This window comes from Engystomops pustulosus, chromosome 11 (assembly GCF_040894005.1).
Source record: "Engystomops pustulosus chromosome 11, aEngPut4.maternal, whole genome shotgun sequence".
NCBI lineage: Eukaryota > Metazoa > Chordata > Amphibia > Anura > Leptodactylidae > Engystomops > Engystomops pustulosus.
The window spans coordinates 45,960,018-45,972,838 of record NC_092421.1 but is presented as its reverse complement, the minus strand read 5'-3'; positions in this window follow the sequence as shown (position 1 = coordinate 45,972,838).

Sequence of the window (12,821 nt, the reverse complement as noted above, 5' to 3'; positions counted from 1 at the left end):
GTTACAACTTCGGAACACTTTAACATATCCATGTGATTTTGAAATAGTTTTCCCTTGACACATGTCAGTTGTAAAATTTAAGTGATAAGTTTTGCGCTTCGGTCTGAAAAAAAGTGAAATTTGGCAAAAGTTCGTAAAAATTTTTCATTTTCTAAGTTTGAAATGTTCTGCTTTCAAGACAGGAAGTAAAACTAACCAAAATGCTTGATAATTAACATTTACGGAACGTCTGCTTTATGTTGAGATGATATTTTATGCATCCTGTAATTTTTCTAGGATGTTATGAGGCGCAGAACATTAAAACTCACATTTTGAGGAACAACTCAGCTTCCAAGTGACTTTGAAAGGCCTAAATAGTAAAACCCCATAAATTACCCCACTATAGAAACTTCACCCCTCAACGTATGTCAAACAACTTCTATTAAGTCCATTAACCCTTTAAGTGTTTCACTTGGGTTCAGGGTCGGACTGGGGTGACATATGTCTTTCAACTGAAAACACTTTTGTTCTGGAATGAGCCCCTCCCTGTTGCGTTTTTAAATGGAATTAAAACAGATCAAGAACTGCAACGTGTGAATGGGGCCTGAGGCTTGTTATCTGCCAGACTGTTAAAGGACATCTATCACCAGTTCAAGGATTGCAAATATACAGGCATACTGGTGTGTGCTCCCTCTGCCAGGATCTGCTCTTCTTTAAGGCTGCCCTTGTTTTTTTTTAAAAAGTGCTTTAAAAGTGCAAATTTGCATAATTTTAAAAGACTTAAAAAAAACCTGAATAAGAAGCTAAAAGAAGAGCAGATCCTGCCAGTATGTCCGTGTGCTTGGTTTACAATCCTTGATTTGATGATACATGTCCTTTAAGGACAGCACATGGTACATGTATGTCCTTAACAGGTTTCAGGTACAGGCAGTCCCCTACTTAAGGACACCCGACTTACAGACAACCCCTAGTTACAGACGGACCCCTCTGCCCACTGTTACTTCGGGTGAAGCTCTTTGGATGGTTTACTATAGTCCTAGGTGTCTGTAAGGTGTCTGTAATGAAGCTTTATTGATAGCTTTATTGATAAATCTTGGTTTCATTACAGCTAAAAATTTAGAAAATCTAATTGTCACTGGGACAAAATTTTTTTTATCTGGATCTACAATTATAAAATATACAATTCTGACTTACATTCAAATTCAACTTAAGTACAAACCTAAGGAACCTATCTTGTAAATAACCCTGGGACTGCCTGTATATACATACTTCTTCATATGAAGAAGGTTCACAGGCTTAATCCTCTTCATACACATCATGAGGGTGTATGAAGAATTTGCGATTATAAAAGCAAACTTTTGTTTGCTGTCTTTACACAACACTACAACAGGACGGACCTGGGTTGGTTTTGCCCGGCGGCTGCTTTTTCCAGCTGATAAATCAAGAAGCCTCAGGGTGCTGTCACATGTTAGGGTTTTGATTCAGATTTGTAACGGATTCAAAACGCACTGGGGCGGCCCGCAACCAATTGCATATTTGTTTGTATAGAAACAGATGTGATCGGCAATCAGCGCCGTTGTCTTGTATTGTGTAAATGCAAGACACCGAGTGCGGATTGTCGTTCGCATGTGTTTTCATACAAGCGGATATACTGCTGGCCAACCCAGTGCGTTTTGAATGAGTTACACAACACAATTAAAATGCTAACATGTGACAATACCCCAAGTCTCTCCAAGTATCCGCCAGGACATGGGGGCATGGCTGATATTCATCCCACTAAATGGATTGCCGGTACCGATCACAGGTATTAACCTGCAAAATGCCACTGTGAGCATTAAAAGGTCATCTACCACCAGGATGGAGGACTGTAAGCAAATAAGCCTGAGGGGCTCCAACTCCATTAACACCTGTGGAGTAGCCTGGAGCCCCTCAGGCTCATTTGCATACAGGCTTTCATCCTGGTGGCCACATATTGCAATGCAGCTATATTGCAGTAAATGGTAGGAACGAGAAGCCCTTACGGTCTACAAATAGGTAAAAAAAAAGGTCAGTCAGACCTCTCCGCACTGAGACCCACTGATCAGTAAGTCTGATCAGTAAGACTGATCCCATGTCTAATTTGTCTTCGTGGAAAAACCCCTTTAAGACATTTTTTTTTGTACCAAAGGTTTTCATTTTTTATATATAACCAGAATAAAAGCTTTATGAATTTGGTGTCCTCGTGATCACACTTACCCAAGGAATTAAGGGGATTTGGAGCATACAGTGAAAGCGGGGTATGCTGCTAATACTGAGGTTGCGATCACACGTAACGCAGGGTATGCTAGTAATATGGAGGCTTGTGTCTCGCGTAACGCAGGGTATGCTAGTAATACTGATGCTGCGGTCACACGTAATGCGGGGTATGCTGGTAATACTGAGGCTGCGGTCACACGTAATGCGGGGTATGCTGGTAATACTGAGGCTGCGATCACACGTAACGCGGGGTATGCTGGTAATACTGAGGCTGCGGTCACATGTAATGCGGGGTATGCTGGTAATACTGAGGCTGCGGTCACACGTAACGCGGAGTATGCTGGTAATACTGAGGCTGCGGTCACACGTAATGCGGGGTATGCTGGTAATACGGAGGCTGCGGTCACACGTAATGCGGGGTATGCTGGTAATACGGAGGCTGCGGTCACACGTAATGCAGAGTATGCTGGTAATACTGAGGCTGCGGTCACAAGTAACGCATTGTATGCTGGTAATACGGAGGCTGCGGTCACATGTAACGCATTGTATGCTGGTAATACGGAGGCTGCGGTCACACGTAACGCAGGGTATGCTGGTAATACTGAGGCTGCGGTCACATATAATGTGGGGTAGGCTGGTAATACTGAGGCTGTGGTCACACGTAACGCAGGGTATGCTGGTAATACTGAGGCTGCGGTCACATGTAATGCGGGGTATGCTGGTAATACTGAGGCTGAGGTCACACGTAACGCGGGGTATGCTGGTAATACTGAGGCTGCGGTCACACGTAATGCGGGGTATGCTGGTAATACGGAGGCTGCGGTCACACGTAATGCGGGGTATGCTGGTAATACTGAGGCTGCGGTCACACGTAATGCAGAGTATGCTGGTAATACTGAGGCTGCGGTCACAAGTAACGCATTGTATGCTGTTAATACGGAGGCTGCGGTCACATGTAACGCAGGGTATGCTGGTAATACTGAGGCTGCGGTCACAAGTAACGCATTGTATGCTGGTAATACGGAGGCTGCGGTCACACGTAACGCAGGGTATGCTGGTAATACTGAGGCTGCGGTCACATATAATGCGGGGTAGGCTGGTAATACTGAGGCTGTGGTCACATATAATGCGGGGTAGGCTGGTAATACTGAGGCTGCGGTCACACGTAAAGCGGGGTATGCTGGTAATACGTAGGCTGCATGCTGAACGCTTTGATTCCTTCAGCCTTTGCATTTGGATAATACAGGACACCATGACCAGGAGGAAGGGGGCAACTAGGGGGCCCACGTCCTCTGGTCTGTAAGTAGTGACAGCTCACTGTGTGCTCCACCAGTGAGACAGCAGCAATGAATCAGGGGCTATGTTCTCCTGCAGAGACTCAGAGGCTGAGGTGCTCAGTGCAGTGAGGAGGAAATGTCTTACTCCTTCCTCACTTCCTTGCTGCTGTGGTAAGAGCATAGAACACGTCTCTCCCTCCTGCAGGAAGACTTCGTCCCCCCTGTTCCCCCCCTCCTCCAGCCTCAGCTGAATGTGCCTCCTCTGAGACACAGATAGGAGATGGTGCCTTATGATAGTGACAGAGCCCACCTGGGATTTGACCAGTATCCCGGCAGGCCAGTCCGAGCCTGCATGGGTTAAAACAATATGGACCTGCGATTTAGAAACTTTAGATTTTTTTTGGAAAATAAATTCATGACAGTTTCATAATAAATTAAATGATGAAACGCTCTGCAACGTTTGGTGCCCAATTACTCCCGAGTGTACTGATACCCCATATGTGGTGGTAAACTGCTGTATGGGCGCACAGCCGGGGATAGAATGAAAGCAGCGCCATTCACAGCAGATTTGTATTGTCACATTGTACAAGCTATAAATTTACATTTTTTTGGTAATGCGAACATATGAGTGCTTATTATTTGCAGGATGAGATACAATGTATAGATAATTAATTTTGGGGATCTAAAGCTTATTCGTTAGATTTTATTAACTATTACAAGGGGGACACAAACAAAATCATCAATTTTTATTCTGGATTTTTTGCACTTTTTTTTTCCCCGCTCACCGTAACGTAAAATTAATATTTTATCTTTATTCTCTGGTTCACTATGATTACAGTGATACCTCATTTATATAGCTTTTCTTATCTTTGCTCAATTTTACTGAGCAAAACCAATATTGGAGGAAATCACATTTTTTTCCTACTATCAACAACTTTTCAGGGCCATAACTTCTGTATTTTTCTGTTGTCAGATCTGGTTAAGGGCTTATTTTTTGCGTAAAGAGTTGGTCTTTTCAGTCGTATCTTAGGGAACATAATTTTTTATCACTTTTTAGAACATTTTTGTGATGGTGTTTGATGAAAAATTGTATATTACCGGACGTTTTTTTGTATCGATTCAGATTTATCGTACAGATTAATACGGACGCGGTGATACCAAATATGTATTTTTTTGTGTTTTATATACTTTATTTGCATTTTATGTGTATGTGGGGAGATTATGGGACTTTTATTTTATTTATTTATTTAATTATTATTATAAAATGACTTAATCTTTTTTTACTTTTCTACATTTCCCACCTTTTGGCTTGAACAAGCGTTCATCCGAATCCTTGTTCAAGCCTTTACACTGCAATACACTTGTATTGCAGTGTATAGTGTAAGTAACTGAGCATGCCGCGCATGCTCAGTTGCATACAGCCGGGTCCTGCCAGGAGGCGGAACCCGGCGGGGAGAGAAGCTAGCAACCTCGGGGCACTCGCCGGAACCCGGGGCTGCAACAGGAGGGATTGGATCCTCTGGTAAGCACACTCATGCTTGACCGTGGTGTGTAAGGGGTTAAACACACGGAAGTTTTTTCGATACCGGGTGTTAGCGCCGGGTCTGGGCTGTGATATCACAGCCCAACACCGGCACCAGACTGACCTCATGTCCCAAAATCTTCTTCTGACGCGCCGCCATAGAAAGGCTTCGTGTCAGAAGAAGTACCCTTAAAAAGCCGATAGGGCGGTCATTAAGGGGTTAAGGTTCAAGTATGTCTCAACTATTTTGTGTCGTCTAACAAGAGATCGAGAGTATCTAGAGACATACTGTATGCTTCATATGACTGGGGAAGAGCAGGCCTTATCAAGGTTTATAATTAAGCCTGCTTGTTAGACCCAATTAAAAAAATATGGAATGAGAGTAGAAAAGAGAACTGGGTACTTATTGAAGATAATATATAAAAAATATAAAGACCAAGCAAAGAATTGATAGTAGGAAGCTGGCTGTCACGGGTGCTCCTGCGACCCATGTTCCGGGTTGCAGGCGCACCTGTGTGCCTCAGTGTGCCCCCTCACGCCAGCAGCCTCACTTACCTAGCCACACTCCAGTGATGTTCTCCTTGCTTTAGCGTGCGCGTCCCCACCTCCTAGGATGCACGCGCCAGCTGTCTGAAATTTAAAGGGCCAGCGCACCACTGATTGCTGATGGTCACCTGACAACCCATAAGTGCTCAGCCTCTTCCTGGGACCTCTGCCGGATCTTTGTACTTGTATATACCAAAGACAAATCTTTGCTCCACGCCTTTTGTGATTATCCTGATTTCCCGTTGTGACGTTGATTCCGTTCATGACTCCGATACCGTGCTGCCTGTCCTGACCTGTCCCTGACTCTGATCCTGTGCTGCCTGTCTTGATCTCCTGCCTCTCACTGACCACGAGTCCGCGGTGGTCCAGTGGGTCCACTACCACTGGCTAGATGTAAAGGCCTCATTATTCAAGTACAACAAAAAAGCTGATTGAAGTCTGGAAAAATTATTGCAGAGAAGTCCAAGGCACCATTCTCTCCCATTTCCTTTTCTGTGTTTTTTTCTTTTTCCTTTTTTCTTTTCTTTTTCCAATCTAATTATGTAGTAGAGGATATGTGTAACAGCAGGACACAAAACAAGGACAGTGATTCCTGGCACTGAGACCCCAAATCTGTCCCTACCTACTTATTGGGTCCCCCCTAAATGGAGGCCAGTAACTGGTCGATGTTCCCTCCCTTGGTAAGGCGTGAACACAAAACAATACACAATAAGGCGAGGTATACAATCCGGATCTGCAACCCCGGGGAATAACAATAACCAAATCGCAATCCAAATAGAAAAGTCAAGATACAGGCAAGAAACCGGAAACTAGAGAATACAAAAGAAGAGCTAGTCAACACAGCAAGATAGCATAACTGGCTTAAATGGCAACATTTATGGAAACTAGGCCCTGCCACCGTCGGAAGGAGCAAACAATTACAGGTCCACAGTGTTAACTATTGCAAGACAGAATCTAGAGTGAGGGGTGTGGCAGACAGAGTTTTTTTTGTCATCCTGCAGTCTGAACTGATGTCTCCTAATCCTGCCAGCAAGGATGGAGGAGACAGCAGGCGCAGATGTAACAATGTGCAATGTATGGTACAATTGACTTTGTTTCGAATTTTACAAGAAAAAAAAAAGTACAAAAGCAACAAATCTTATTAAAAAAAAAAAAGGAGAAGGCAGAAGCGTTAAAAAAACCCTTTTGCCTTCTCTCACAGTCAGAGACCCTTCTCCTGCGAAGAATGTGGGAGCAGGAGAAACTGCAGCAATCATAATAATAGTTATTTATATAGCGCACAGAGATTATGCAGTGCTACACAGCACTTGCAAAATCAGTCCCCATCTCCAATGGGGTTAACAATCTAACCAACCTACTAGTATGTTTTGAAGCGTGGGAGGAAGGCGGAGGACTTGGAGGAAACCCATCCAAACACAGAGAGAACATGCAAACTGTTTGCAGATGTTGACCTGGATGGAATTTGAAACCAGGACCCCAGTGTTGCAAGGCTGTAGTGCTAACCACTGAGCCACTGTGCTGCCCCATGTCAAAAGATTGTCTTTTGTCAGTTGGTATATGGGTCAAGTTAATAGCTGGGTGCATAAGCTTCCAAAGATATGTTTAGGGTCATTAGACCAATGATTTAGCTGTATGATATGTTACCATCTGAGTAATCTCCAATGTACTTTATTATAGAAGTAAAACAATAAAAATTACAACAGTGCTGGATCTGTTACATGAAAGGGACCGGTGCTCAATGGACCCATTAAAGTTTTCTATCATAGGTTTCTAACATACCGTTCATCTTTTCAACTAACACAAACATTCCAGGCCTTATGCCATATTGTCAAATATTTTTTCAAATTTTTGAAGGAAGCTCAAACACAGATGCGAACACCCTCCTATATATGTATAATTATTACCAATTATCCGCACATACTTAGCCATGATGTTGCATTGTAACCTTTGTCCAGTAACTTCTGAAGGGAGCACATATTTGGGACAAGAGTGAACTTGCTGAAGATAGGATAGACAGTGGTTGTCATGCAATATTTCAAACTGATAAAGATGAAAGTTTTTTTCCAACAATGTGTTACCATGCATTAGTCACTCAACAGATAAATATTGAACAAGGTTTCTTATGAAGTGTAGAAAAACACAAAATATGTACAAATGTTTTTCTTCTCCTGGGGACAGAATTCGTCCGTCACGCTAACTGAAGACCAGGTGGCACATACCTTTCTAAAATTGTCAAGTGACGCAAGAAAAAGGCATTTTTCAAAACCTCCTCATTGGTTTTTATCTAGACAGGTCGATGTAGCATCATCTTTCCTACAAAAACCCATTACTGCAGTTCTCCTTGACTTCAATAATATTTACATTTCGTATTATTGGTTTCTAGGCAATTCACCCAACAGGGTGTATCTAAGGAAAAAGCTCCCCTCATTAAAATATATACAAAGTCCTAAAAATGAGTATAACAATGGCAACCCCCCAATTGATCCACATTAAATACAGTGCTTTCATTTGAATTACAGTGAATGCAGATCGATTCTCTATTGTATGCAGTACTCCATCACCAATTAATTTTAGCATATACACCGACGGTTCATTTAGCTGTAGAAGGCCTCCTTTGAATATATTATAAATACAGCAACAGCACATAAATTCCCTTACCCCTTTTCTCCCCATAGTGGATTTACATATATATAATGCCCCTTTGTAAAATTATAAAGCCATTTACCTTTCCTGACGCCCCCCCTCCTCCATGGCGTACTTCTACTGCCAATTCCAGCCTGGTACTTATAGACTGCAATAGCAAGGGAGCTAAGCGAAGGAGTCTAGCTGAGGTACTTTTGGAATCAGTAGAACACACATCTTAAAGACCTGGATACTATTGATTAAAACACAGACATTATCACATAGTCAAGTGCATAAAGGCAGGGTGAAGTGAGTTTTTGTGGAGGAACCTGCCATAAACCATACATTCACATTAATAGTCAAAAATCTTATAGATAGAATAGTGGTTGCTTTAGCTGCAAAATTGGGCCAACTCCATATTAATGCCTAATATTAACGATTACAATGGGACAAGTGAGATGACATCATGCGAGAGGCATGAATTCAGGCCTCCTGCGTGATAGATACCTCCTTCTCTTGTGTTGGAGAGAGGGGCAACATCATTGCATCACTGCGCTCCAGCCTGCTTTTCATTAAGTCTTTTTTTTATCTGATAAAGATCAGCAAAGACAAGCACCAGGATCGATAGGAAGAAGAGAGTAGGGGGAGTATCTGTAGTGTTTTTTACTAGTACACACATCCAAGGATAACAGTCTTCATAATATATATATATATATATTATATATATATATATATATGTATAATATTGACAATGAAGTAGCCATGGCTAGGGTGACGGATAGAGACAGGACAGGAATCACCTGAGCGTGATTATTGACAGGTGCTAAGGTGGCTAGCCTAGTTAATAACTTTATAAGTGTAAAGAGGATGGGTGTGGAATTTAATAGGCAAGAGATAGACACAACTATCCATTTCAACACACAATACACTGATGTTACATGCACTGTCATGACATGCAGCTCAGCTGAGCCAACGTGCATGTTCTTGGATCAATCAGGGCTGAAAACTGTAGGATAACATTTACTGAATGACACAATGACCTTGACATTTAGGAAATTGTATGTTGTTGTCTAATTTTGATCTCCAGTGTACTGTTTACCTGAGTGCTGTATAACGTGCCTTTACCTTATGATAGGATAGCACTGCATTAGATATTTTGGTGGATTGTTATATTATTCATTATCATTGTACTGGAGCCTTTTGTGTCTTACCCTACAAGGAACCTGGTGAGGTGTGTATCTGGCTCATTACACCAGAACCCCGTGGCAACATTTTTTAAAATAGTTTGTTTTTAGAGTATACAAAATAAATATCCGATCTTTACATATGATTGTTTGGGCTTTGTTCTGTTGTTTTTCATTCTCATCATGGTGTTTACCAGTTTATTTATTTGGGAAATTTCTGGACTAGCCACTTTATATATTAAATGTTACAAACGAATGAGAAAGCCAGCTCACCAATTCGCCCTTCCTCGCAGTCCTCCAGGTGCACGGGTATGCGTGTAAGCCCACACGAACATCGGTAATTCAAATAGCACAGGATTCCAGCACTTTCACAGAGGACGCTTGTAGTATTTCAAAGTCTTTATTGCATCGATAAAAAGTCACAACAAGTGCAGCATGTAGACACGAAAAGATCTACGCGTTTCGTCCGGTTAGGACTTAGTCATGACTAAGTCCTAACCGGACGAAACGCGTAGATCTTTTCGTGTCTACATGCTGAACTTGTTGTGACTTTTTATCGATGCAATAAAGACTTTGAAATACTACAAGCGTCCTCTGTGAAAGTGCTGGAATCCTGTGCTATTTGAGCCACTTTATATAGTTATTGTCAGACCACAAGACATAATCAAAAAATTAAAACTGATTTGACAAGCTCCGTGCAGCACTATGTAATCTGTGTGTGCTATATAAATAATGGAATTATTATTAGAGGACATAAACCATCAGATTAGCTGATGATAGAGGATTACAACTCAGCTCCCCGTCCTGTCACTGGGTGCACTAATCTTCTGTTATTTTTAATCCACAGAAAACAGTACATACATACATAGTATGTATAGTATCTAAGGATGGAAAAAGACCTTCTCATAGTATGAAGGGTGGTCTTGCAGGACCCCAATAATTGAACATAACCAGCATCAAGTTATAACAGATGAATAAGCTGCAGGAATGTTCTGATGTGAAGAACAAAATTGTAGCATGTTGTAGGGATTTCCCTCACCCATTCCAATGGCAAGATAGCATACTAAAGACAGACAGGGGGAGACAAACAAGACAAGACAAACCAAACCAGACAAGACGAGGACAGGGAAGGAGGGGCAGGTAGGGGGCGGGGGTTTAAAGTGGCTTCCAAGTCATCTTTCAGGCGTACTGAGCCAACTGAGCGTAACCATACTTCCCAGTAATTTTAGGTAAAGAGATCCTGAAAGGCTGGGGTTAACTGATATTCCTCCCAAGGGGCCCAGGCCATAGTTGTTTTGCCCGGATCTAGTGAGTCATCGGCCACCAGCTCCTCCATTCTGCATGTAAAACATAGCTCACATATCCACTTAACTGTTTAGGGTGGTTGGGGGCTCTTCCAGTGTTGAGGGATCACCGTCCTCACTGCTGTGATGAAGTGGTGAAATGGAGCCTGGCAACACTGAGAGAAGAGCAATATGTGGGCTGAACTGTACAGTCTTACCAGAAACCCTGTTGTAGGTTTCAAACACCATTTGACAAAAGACCTATATCACCTAGCAACTCCACCAGACATGCAAAATGGCTCCCACCTTCCATACCTCCAGCAAATTTCCGAGCCTCCTGGATATATCCTGTGAAGGGGCACCTGTACCATCTTGAAAGTATCTTAGTTTTTTTTTTACTGCAGGGTAGGGGTAGTTTGTGGGAGAATAAGAAGGCTTTTTCCCACACTGCTTTGGTGAGGGTAGCCGACAGTTCTGTCTCCCAGGCCACCACAAACCCTGGGTTACCACTAGAGGATTCAGTGGGCAGGATACAGCTGGGATAGCACGTGGGCAAGGGGGAGCCTGAGGAGGGCCTCTAGGACAGCAGGGGATGCCCCAAATCTAGAATCAGATTTCTTATAACGCTAGCTGTTGGTATTCCAACCATGACAGAGGGGTGTTTGGTTTGGAGACTCGCAAGGTGTCCCAGGCGGTCAGGGTATCTACTCTTACCACCTGTCCCATATATTCCATCCATTCCCCATTATCCTTCCATTCCCCAGCATAGAAATCTCCTACTCCTTATCCCCAGGGGAAAAGCTGGGTTATTAAATAAAGGGGGTAAGAGGCGGTGAAGTGTAGAGCACATTTGCTCATTTAACTTTATAAAATATGCAAATTTCTCCTTGCCGTTGCAAGTTATAACATAAGATCAGTGCACCTGGGGACAGGACGGGGAGGTAAATTGTAATCATTTGCCATCAGCTAATCTGAAGGTAGATGTCCTTTTACCCCCTCCGACGCGCGCCATAATAGTACAGCAGGCGACGGGTGCGTGTACATGGAGAGGGCTCACGGCCTGACTGCATATTGCAGCAAAGACTTACCGGTAACACCAATAATCAGTGCCAGCAGCTTTGCATGGGAGCGACCATCTTGGCGGTCGTCGCTCCCCGTGACATCATCGGGGAGCAGCGATCAGTTACCATGACAGCCTCGGGTCTTCCAAAGGCTGTCTCATTTTAACCCATTTATTAAAATACGCAATTTGCACATTTTATTGATTGAGGTGGAAAATCCCCATATACTGTAGTATACTGTGGTATGGCAGTATATGGTAGGATCAATCTAGGGTTAAAGTACCCTAGAGCGGCTAAAAATAGTGAACACATTAAGTATCACAACATTTAAAAATGCCTGATCTATCAAAATATAATAACATTTTTTCTATGCATTTAACCCTGTAAAGGAAAATAGCGGCCACAGTTGAAAATACTTTTTGCAATTTTTAAAAATATAAAAAACGGTTTTACAGTCCTAAAAATGGAAGCATTAAAAACTTCATCAAACGTAACACAAAATGGCACCCTTCACAGTTCCATACACCAAAGTATAAAAAAGTTAGCAAAAGATAGCAAAATAAAAAAATAACTTTTTTGTACAGGAGGTTTTAATTTATGTAAATGTATGAAAACATTATAAAACCTATACAAATTTAGTAGCCCGGCGATCATAGCGGCCCAAAGGATAAAGTAGACATATCATTTGGGGCACACAGTGAAAGCTGTAAAAATCCAAACCCACAAGAAAACAGCGCAAATGCATTTTCCCACCATTTTCACTGCATTTGGAATTTTTTCCCACTTCCCAGTACATGGCATGAAATATTCAATACCATCACTATGAAGTGCAATTTGTTATGCAGAAAACACAGCTCTTTACGAAGGTGGGGAGTGAAAAATGGAAATGAAAAAGCAAAAATAGGCAAGGTTGTTAGGGGGTTAAGGTTTGTATGTGCATTTGCAAACATTAATCTGTCATTTTTATGTTTCTTGTGGAGTTTAGGCTTCTTCCTGGCAGAGTGGCCTTTTAGCCCATGTCAATACAGTGCTCGTTTCACCAATAATGACACACTCTTAGCAGCTTCAACATCTTCGCAATGTCTTTTGCTTCTGATGCACATTTCAGACCA